Here is an 11,474-nt window from a genome sequence, read left to right as displayed (position 1 = left end):
TAAGTTACCATATATAGATCTAAATTTCAGAAAATTTCAATGCAAGATCACATGGGTAGACCTAGAAAAAATTTTGGCTAAGCAACATGTAACAACCCCAAAAATAATATGCATGGAAGTGTAAAAAAAAATAATAATAATAATTAAATTAAATTAAAAATTAATTAGTTAATTAATTTTATTAATTAAATAATATAATATAATTATATATATATATATATATATATATATATATGTTAGGATGGCTTAGGATTCTTCTTGAGCTATCAGGAGACTCCAGAGACCCCCCCTTCTTCCAACGTCCCCCTCTCTCTCTCTCTCTCTCTCTCTCTCTCTCTCTCTCTCTTCTCTCTCTCTCTCTCTCTCTCTCTCAATTTCTTTGTCATTTCTTGGCCGAATTGAAAATAGAACATCATTCTCAGGTCCCAACTCCACTCTCCAAGGATTTAACAGGAGAGATTTCATCATCCGCATGTTGTAGGCACCACTCTAGGGCTAGTTAGGTTAAGTGGACTAGATTATGTTAGACTTATTTTAAAATATTCTCAATTAAATTTGAGTATGTGAATTTAATTAGATTTATGTTATTTAAAATATGCCCGATAAAAGTTGAGTTTGTGAAATTAATTATATCCATGTTCAGGTTTTATTTTAAAAATATGTCTGCTTTTAATTGATTGCGTAAATTTAATTATATTCATATGTTTGAACTAAATTAAACTGCGGGGATTTGATTATAGCAAGTTTTTGGGAATAATTTTAGAATTAAATTAAACTACGGGGATTTGATCATATTTTTTTTTTTGGAATATATTGGAATTAAATTAAATGGGTAAAATTGATCATACTTATTGCATTTTTATTTAAATTTAACGAATATATATATTTGTGAAAATTTCTCAGGAAATTTATGAAATTATAATTATTATATAAATTGTGTGGCATGAGTTATTTCATTTTATTATATAATTGAGCAAATTTGGGATTTTTGTAGAGTTATGCCTAATGTGTGATTTATTGCGAATATTGATGAGATTGGAAATAAGGATGATATTTTGTAAAGGTTTATATTGGGAATAATGATGAGATTATATGTTTTATTGCATAAATTACAATTATATGTTTCAAGAACCCTAATGGGCCAGATGTGATGGATGCTTGGTACCGTAGCTATAGATGAGTATTAATGTAGTCACACGGTTGTGAAAGTGTTGGCAGTGGATAGTGGATTTGACTTGAGTAGAGATGGAGTACCCACCTGTTTCTAGACTAAGATGGGGAGGCAAATCGCACTTATAGATGGGCTACCTTTGATTTAGTTTTGGTCGGCGGGTTAAGTCCAACCTTCAAATCGCACAACCCGACCATGGGGGTTAAACATGACATGCATAGGCCAAAAAGAGTTCGATTATACATATTTGTATATTTATGTGGTTCGGATTATGTGATAGGCTTGAATGTTGTTTTGGAAAAGAAGTATGCATATATTTATATATTTATAAATGGTCATATTTGAAGGGCCTAATAGATGATTTTCAGTAAGGAAAAGTATATGCATATATGTGAACAGAGCCTGGGTAGTAAGGCTAAAATGTGATGTGAAGAAAGTTATAAAGGGGTATATATATATGCATACATCTTTTGGATAAAAATGATTTACAATTATTAAAGGCATATTCTAACAGTTAAATTATTAATTGAGTTATTTTTACACTAAACCTAATTTGAGCCACACACTGATAATAATCTAGTCCTTATTTACCGAGAGGTGTCTCACCCTATTTATTTCATTCATTTCAGAAATTGTTGACCTTATAGGTCGCACCCGGTTTTGATAATGACAAATATTGATATTTGATGTTTGTCAAGTGTTTGTGCAGATTCAAATCAAACTTCCTTGATAGCACTTGAAGAAACAAGAAGACCGTGAAGCCTTGTAATTTACATTGTAATATATTAGTCATTTATGTAATAAGGTCTGTAATAGTAATCTAGGATGTGATTGTATGCTTATCACCTGCACATCATGCACACAAGATATAGCATAAGCTCAATTAGACCATAGCAAACACCTTAGGCTCCAACACTCACACACATAGTATAAAATATATGAGAGTGTTATAATTGTGCTTAAAATTATCAAATCTAAGCAAGATAAGAGGATTCGGGCGACCGAACCTTAGGAGTATAAAACTCCTTGGGCACCCGAACTTTGAAAATCAAAATGTTGACCAACTCTCGGGTGACTAAACCTCAAATGCACACATCTTCCTCGGGCGCCCGAACCCTTCGAAAGGGACTATTCACCAAGTCGGGCGCCCTATGGTTTTAGTACAAATATATCCCCAGGCAACTGAACACCAGCCTTCGAGCCACCGAAAATTTGATCGGGCACCCGAAGTCGAAGCTTGGCTACTGACTTTGATTTGGGCTGCCGAACCTTTATTCGAGCGACCAAACTTAATTGAAGAACTTTTTGAACTGTGTCTTATCCGGCGACTGAACCAAGGTTTAGCCACCCGAACCTCGCCCGGTTAAAATTATTTTAACCACGGTAAAACAAGGTTATTTCAAGCTAATTGAATCTTAATCCTTTGGGACTTTTTTAATAAAACCCATCCTGTCCCAAACGGTTATATTTTTTTTACCTGGCTATAAATATGTTCTCATTTGCATGATTAGTATATGATTAGCAAAAAGTGATTAGCAAAAAACTCTCTATCTTGAAAATCCCTTCTTTAACCAAAAACTCTCAAACTTGCCTCCTTTGATAAAAATCTGAGATTGTGAGAGTTCTTCGTGTGTTATTGTGATTGTTATATAGTGCTAAATTCTCCAATTTGTATAATTGTTATATATATTTTTCTTTGGGAGTTTTAGCCTAGGTTTAACCCACAGATTTCTCATTTATAAATCTAGTGTGGGATTAAACTAAGGAAGCTTAGGATATTTACACTTCATTGCAAGTATCCAATAGCTTTGCTTTTAGTGTGCAAAGATTTTCTAAACAAGCAAGCAACCTTTTTAAACTAGCTTTGTGCTCATTTCAATGAGGAAAATCATTTAGAAACTAGTTTGATTATTTGCATAGTATACTTGGAATATTGACGTGTTGTTGAAATATTTTGTTTAGATTCCAAGTCATTGCTTGTGTTGATTATTCTTGAGCAACATAGTGATTGTATTGTGTTGAATACTCTTGAGCTTCATATTGACTATACTGTGTTGAGTATTGATAGAAAAAAACTTGCATCACTGAGCTTACACTATATCCTTACTTTTGATGCGTGTGTGATTGAGCGTATTATTTGGGTACAAATCTGCTTTACATGAAAGCACTATTTCATTGTACCATTTGATTGTAAATCTGAGTGATTCCAGGTGTGGTCTGAGGGAATGGTAATCCATTTCAGTAAGGATTGGTATAAAGGTTGAGGTTAGCCTCGTGCTAATTGACCTGGTTTGTATAGGTGCCACTCCACCCGGTTAAGTGAGCAAGTGATAGTGGTAATCCTTGTGCTTGTTAGCCTAGGTGAGGACGTAGGCAATTGGCCGAACCTTGATAACATTTCTGTGTATCACTCTTACTTTATTGTTTTTCTGGTGCATGTTCTGTTAATTAAATTGCTTCATTTAATTCCTGTTATATTTATATTGCTCGCACTAGATTGACCATAGGGTTGTGAACATACTGCTGTTAGGAGGAATACCTAGGTGTTAAATTTTAAAAATACCAATTCACCCCCCCCCCCTCTTGGGATCACGGTAAAGCTAACAGAAACCTTGAGGAGTCTAACATAAATCAGAGTAGCGTAGCGGAAGCGTGGGTAGGATAGTAAGAGTTATTTAGAATAGATCTTAAATTAGTTGTATTCTTAATGAATTTATAATTTTAAAGATGATATATTTGATATTGAAGATATTGTTGTATAAAGGTTTTTAGAACTCTAGTAAATATATTTGAGATCTTCCGCTGTTGAAATTTTTGGGTCACTATAGTTGATATTAAAGCAAATATTCGGGATACTACACAACATATTTCCATTTAAGATTTTCAAGAAAATGATTATGCTTAAATACACATGCCATAGTAAGATCAATAGAGATCTAAGCTAGAAGTTGGGTGAGCGTAAAAAGATAGAATTTTAATTTCAAAAGCTCCCCCTTTTGATTTGAAAGCTAGCTTAGATGCAGTAAATCACTTATACTCATTGTAAGGATTGTTTTTATGAAATTTGTCGATCAGTATAAGTAATTAGTTTAAGCCTTTAAACACTTCTATTGGATATATGATTAAGCCATTTTGTCAATCCAGCAAAATTATTGCCATGAACACACACACATTAGAAAGCTAAAATTAAGTCATGCAAGGTGTTCATAAATACCAAGAACAATCCATATCTATTCATAATTCCATAAAAGCGGGATATGATGTTCATGGTTTCCAGAAGAGTTTCAGGACTCAAAAATACGATCCATATGAGTCCATAGGATGTTTAAATTAAAATATGTTCTCTTAAAATAGTGCTCATGCTCTCCTGTATGTTCGCATGCACACATAAATGCATGTTCATAAAAGGATGAGGTTCATTTATCAAATCATCATCATACATTTATCCTTCAAAAATTTCAGCAGGTAGCAAATTTTAAACATTCAGCACATAGTTACTACATATTGCATTCCATTCAGCATATGATGGCCAATTAGTGCTATTCTCAATAATTATGCAATAATTGTGCAGTTGGGGTTCAACATGAAAGCAACATAGCTTAAAAGACTCAATGGGTGTGTGAGACATAAAAACTTCCCCAGTGTCATGCATTTGCTCACATTTTATGGAATTTAGTCAAGGCATGTGATTTTGAATTTAAAATAGAATGATTAACCATTTAGGTTCAAAAAGAAGTTCATACTATAAGGTTTAGACCAAATGGTGTCCATGAATTAGATTTTCCTAACATAGAACATGTATATGATGTAAAGCATTCTAGGAAAAATCTATTCTAAAAAAAATTGGGCAACATGCTGTTTGTAAGTAGTTCATTTTTCCATTATGGAGTTCACAAGAGCATGCACCAAATAACTTGTTGTTTCTACAGCATGCAATTCACAATGTCTGCATCAGCCATGTAGATGGCATTCAAATCAATTAGCATGCACATCAAATAAATAACTATTAGCATGCAACTACCTAAATTTTTCTACAACATGCATTCTGCATTGAACCATGCAGATGGTATCAATCAATTTAGTATAACCAATAACAGTTAATGATACCAAATTAAGAAATAATCGCCATTCATCAAAGTAATTTAAGCATTCCGTACATTATGGATAGTAACCTGTAGTGTTGTTCTCATAGAAACATATAAGTATAAAACAAGATAAGATTGTGAGAGTATTTAATTTTCAAAACCATGAAATTACAAAGGGAGTTGCTCCCCCTCAGTTGTGCACCCTACTCATCACCATTTTATGCCTTAGAACTTAGCCATGACTACTCAGTTTTCAATGAATTAAACTTGACTTTGAATGCTTAGGCTTAAAGGACCAAAAAGTTTTAAACAATGTCCCTTTAATAAGGTAAGGCTTTTTTGCTTCTTTGCAGAATGTGAAAGACACAAGTTCAAATGGCTTTTCATTTTAACTGCTCGTGCATAGGTCTCTTTGAAACTTGTACCTTCATCTAGATTGAAACCTATTGCAATAATCTTAGCTATTTAACACCATTCTAAGGATATAAAGATTTAAATGATTTGATTTATAGTCGAGAGCTTATGAAGGGAGTATGCATAAATACTCTTAAATAATAATTCAATAATGAATTCAGAAGAGTATTTAACGTTGAGCACTCAAAAGATAAAATCATAAAACATGATAAAGAAGTGATTGTTTATGATTACAAACCCAAAAACGGTTCAAGTTTCCACTGGTCAGTCAACTATGCATTCTTCTGATTGACTAGATCTTCATAATGGTTCAAATGTTTTGATAAAAATATTCATTCTTTGTTTCAAGATATTGAAATTTTCACCACAAAATATTGGAGGTCTTGTAAAGGATCGACCCTCACAAAACTGAGATACACCAATATGAGTCATGTGATCATTATACAAATACGGTAAAGTTTATTGTAACAGGGTTTTAATACCAATTGTGAGGAATGGTGTAATCCCAATAGGGGGTGAATTGTATTTTTAAAAAACTTTTGCTAATTATTTTACCGATTCACCAACAATATCCCAATCAAAATTTAAAACGTCTATGTAAATCAATCACAGCAATATATATATATAAACAATCATACACATGAGAAAATATAAATTAGTGTAGGGAGAGAGAAATCAAACACAACAGTTTTTAACAAGGTTCGGCTATCCCTGCCTACGTCCTTGCCTCAAGAAACCCACTTGAGGATTTCCTTTAATCACTCCTTAAACAAGGCGGAGCCACCTTATACACACTCCTTCAATAGGGCGGAGGCACCCTCTACACACTCCTTTAATAGGGTGGAGCCCCTTTTACACATTCCTTCAATAGGGTAGAGGCCCCCTTTACATGCTCCTTCTATGCGGAGCTACCTCTCCAAATGATATTCCACGTCTAGCACGGTTCACAACCGTATTCCCTCCTTATAGGTGGAGAAGCCTCTCCAAGTGACATCCCCTCACCTGGCATGGTTCACAACTCAAACCGCAAATACAAATGATTTGAAAAATAAATTTTGCGTACAATGAAATGCTTCTCAAAAATTAATTCGTACAATTGAAAAACTAAATGCACTCTCAAATGATTTTATATATGAAGCTCGGTAGAATATATGTATTCCTCTCTAAAATATTTTGCAAGTAAATGAGAGTATGTGATCTTTGAGAAAATGTGTATAATAAAATGTTTCAAAGATTCAAACCCAATACAAGATTTCTCCAAAAATATTTTTCAAGATAAGAGTAAGAGAAGTTAGGGTTTTCTCTCAAAAATATTTTTGCAAATCAATAAGAATTTGTAAAATGATTTTCTACAAGGTTGACCTTTGATAAATCAAGAATAAGAAGTTTTTCAAGAAAGATATATGAGTTGAATATATGCTCAAAGTTTTTCTTGAATATCTCAAAAATTTTCTGCAAAAAGAATTTTCAAAATGAAAGTTGGAGAAGTAAGAACTTGATTTTCAATTTAAATCATAAGATATGCATGTACAATTTAAACCTAATAACATTACACCTAAAAAATGTAAGGTCTTCAAACTTTGCTCTCTACAAATCCATAGAATACGCTAGATGATATGATTATATGAGTACTTCAAGGCTTCTCTTTTGATGTTTTTTCTTTTTTTGATTTTTTTATGTTAAAATATTACATAATGATTGGATGGAAACTTTATTTTCCCCTTTGATGCGTGAGTAAAACTCGTTGAATAGTCCAACAAGTTTTGCATGGTAGACAAGAGACTGGTACGGTGAAGCAAGAAGCATTATTTTTAAATTTTTAAGAGGATGGAAGTGTCATTTCTCTTCCATTGGGGTGTTGGGAGGGAGAGAGGGGGGGGGGGGGGGGAGACTTCTTTTGACTGGATGGGGTGCCGTTCCCTATTCCCATCAATCTTTATTATTAATTATTTAATTCATGAAATCTACTTTGTTTTTATTTTTCTTTGTAAATTTTTTTTTTTAATCAAAAGGTAAATGTATATTGATCAAACTAAGTATGTACAACTACTTTGAGCATCCCAGGCAATACCAAGGAACCAAAGGTTCCAAACATACAAAAAGCTACATCAACTTCCAAGGAACAAAGGTTCCAATCATACTAAAATTACATCAGGAGACCTGGGCATACCCAAGATACATCATAAGCCGTACATGAGTTATATCAAAATTACATCAAAGCCTAGGCATCCCTACGGGTCATTCAGACCAATTCATACATAACTAGCTTTGGGTGAAATACTTGGAACTAGCTAACCACATACATATCAAATTTGTTAAATAGGGCCATGTAAGTGTGTCTTTGAATGACTTTAACAAGCTCAAGGGGAGAGATAGCTTGTCCCTCAAATATGAATTTATTTCTAAAATGCACGGTTATAGCTAAGCCAATTTTCTTCCCTGTAGGTATAATATTACTCCCTTTAGCCTCCTTATGCATCCATTTCACAGCAGCCTTTATAGTTGTCATACCCCTCTTTATGGTTTGACTTTTTAACATTATAATTCTAATTAATATTTTTGAATATTTATTGTTACACTAAATTGTGTATAAACAATATCTATAAGTAATAATCATATTTTTCATGCAAAACCTTCTAACATTTTTTTCTACATAATAAATTAATTTAATCTTAAAGTTTTAACTATATATCATGAATACAAACATCAACACCTAATAATATAATTAACTAAAATAGTAAAAGGCAATATGATCTCAAAATTTATATAATTATCTTATACTATGAAATTAAAATAATAAATACTATAAATTTTATTTTTGCACATTATATATATATATATATATAGTTAATTAACTAAATTATATTAAGTAATGGATATATAAATCTAGAGTTTTTTTATGAAAATATTAAAAAAAAAAAACACAAATATAGAGGAAATGGGCAAGAAATACGGAAATGTACCCAACCGACTTTTCAAAAGTCAGTTTTGGATTAAAAAAAATAAAAAAATAAAAGGTAGAAAAATGGGCACGAAAAAAAACATAATGAGAACCGAGTTTTGAAAAGTCGGTTCTTGACCGAACCGCATTACACACGCATTACACACAGCTATCATCCAATGCATGCATGATACCCCCCATGCATGCATCATGGTCAAATCCCACTTGAAAACGCCCCAGCAAATCCCACTTGAAAGTGGGATATTGTTAATTTTTTTTAATTTAAATAATAATAAAATATATATTACGTTTCAAATTTTAAGATTTATATAAAAATATGTAAATAAAAAATATATTTTTAAGTGTCATTTAATACTAAAAATATTTTTCATTTTTTATTTATTTTTCAAATAAAGTAAAAAAAAGTAAGTTAATTTTTTAATTTCAAAATATTGTATAAAAATGAATACAATGACTAAAAAAATTGAAATAATTTACTTTTGAGAATATTAAAATAAAAAATGACATCTTACTTTCTAATTACATAAAAAATTATTTAACCAAGAATGAAATAAAATTGATTTATTCTATGTAAATATATATGTAATTATATATATATATATATATATATATTTGTTATAATTTTTTTTTTATTTCATTACACTTTTCTTCCATTCCATTATTTCATTTTACTACCATTCTTTTTTATTTTAATATACCAAACATCAATAAATTTATATAGGAAAGTTTTAAAATTTTATATTTCTTGCCTACATTTGAGAGTATAAAATATAGATTTTAAATTTATATTTTTGCAGGTTTGTACAAAAATATAATATGAAAAGCATATTAATATAAAAGAATCCATATTTCATGTTTGATTATTAAAAACAATGAGAAAGAAAATAAAAAATATATCAAATCTATAAACAAAAATTGGATTTTTCACATAATTGATATTAAGTTTTTCCTATTGACATAGTAAACATTGGTTGAACAATACCATGGCAGTAGGTATTTTATGTCATCCACATTCTAATTGAAAAATTAAATGCTTCATAATAATGCATGAGTACTCCAACAAATCAAGTGATGAAGTATCTCATTCTTTTTATTTTCTTTTTATTTTCTATACGGAGCATAGGGAAGGTTAGATGAGTGTTATTTTGGAGAAATAGATTAATTAATTTGGGAAAAATGCAAATTGTAGGAGTTGAATTTCGAGCACCAAGAACATAGGAGTTGGGGTGTTAATGAGACTCTTAGTAAGTCAGGTAAGGGGAATAAATTATAGCAGTTTTTTTAGAATTACTATTTGAATTAATATGTGAAAATGAGCATATGACATTTTGTCTGAAAATTATTATGATATAAATATCGGATAAATTGCGTGGCATTTGAGTAATTTTAAATTGTGATATTTTGGAGTGTGAAATTAATATTTTATGAATAATAAATGAAACTATGTAGCATACGATGTATGTTGAAAAATGTGAAATATAATGATCTGTATTTTCTGAGAAAATAGTGAAATGAGAATGATTGATGTGATATTTATACGTGAGTAGAAATTATTTGTATGAAAAATGAGTTTGTACAAATTACTGATATGAGTATTTTGGGAAATGTGGAAATATGTGAAATATGATATATATTATTATGAGATGATGAAATATGCAGAGAAAATGATGAGAATATTTATATTAAATTGAATTGAGATATACTGAAATATGATTGATGATATGCCAACACCGCACAATAAATGCGGGTGGGTGGTATTCCTTTCCTACTGATGTCGTTGGGGAGGTATGCTCAGTATGGAGACTGTGTGTGTGTGTGTGAAGTTCCTACTGATGCCGTTGGGGAGGTATGGTCAGTATGGGGATTGTGTGTGTGTGAAATTCCTACTGATGACATTGGGGAGGTATGCTCAGTATAGAAATTGTGTGTGTGTGAAGTTCCTACTAATGTCGTTGGGGAGGTATGCTCAGTATGGAGACTGTGTGTGTGTGTGAAGTTTCTACTGATGCCGTTGGGGAGGTATGCTCAGTATGGAGACTGTGTGTGTGTGTGTGTGTGTGTGAAGTTCCTACTGATGTCGTTGGGGAGGTATATTCAGTATGGAAATTGTGTTGTGAAGTTCTTACTGATGCCGTTTGGGAGGTATGCTCAGTATGGAAATTGTGTTGTGAAGTTCCTACTGATGTCATTGGGGATGTATGCTCAGTATGGAAATTGTGTTGTGAGATTCCTATTGATCCGGTTGAGGAGGTCTGCTCAGTATGGAAATCGTGAATGTGTTGAGAATTGGAATTATGTGATTTGATGTATAATGTAAAGTACATAAATGTGAATTTATGTATACATGGATATGTAATGAGTTAAAATGGGAAATGATTATGAAAAATTAAGTTGGGACCCTGATATACAGGGTGAGTTTGGACTAGGGAGGTGTGATTCCCTAGGGTTGTATCGTTTTTGGGTATGAGATAGTATTGTGTAAATATGTATGTTAGTACTCTGGATATTGTGTTTTGGATAATATAATTATACTTTTTTCCGCTATTAGGTTATAATAATGAAATGACTTTTCACTCGGTACCCAATGTGGGTCGGTTCGTATGGATGGTAGTAGGGTTGTTGACGTGGCCGATTTATGAATGTTATTGAGGACGAGTGAGTATTTATGTATTATTTATGGATGTTATGGATGACGTGTGATTATTTATTTATTATTGAGAAAAAAAAATTGGTACAAAAATTGGGGCGTCAGAGTTTAGTATCAGAGCTTAGGTTGTTAGGTTCTGTAGACTTTAGCAGACAGCGGAATACAATACCAGAGTATAGAAGTGGATTTTGAAGA

Source organism: Malania oleifera, chromosome 3 (genome assembly GCF_029873635.1).
Source record: "Malania oleifera isolate guangnan ecotype guangnan chromosome 3, ASM2987363v1, whole genome shotgun sequence".
In the NCBI taxonomy this organism is placed as follows: Eukaryota; Viridiplantae; Streptophyta; class Magnoliopsida; order Santalales; family Ximeniaceae; genus Malania; species Malania oleifera.
This window is presented reverse-complemented; position numbering follows the sequence as displayed.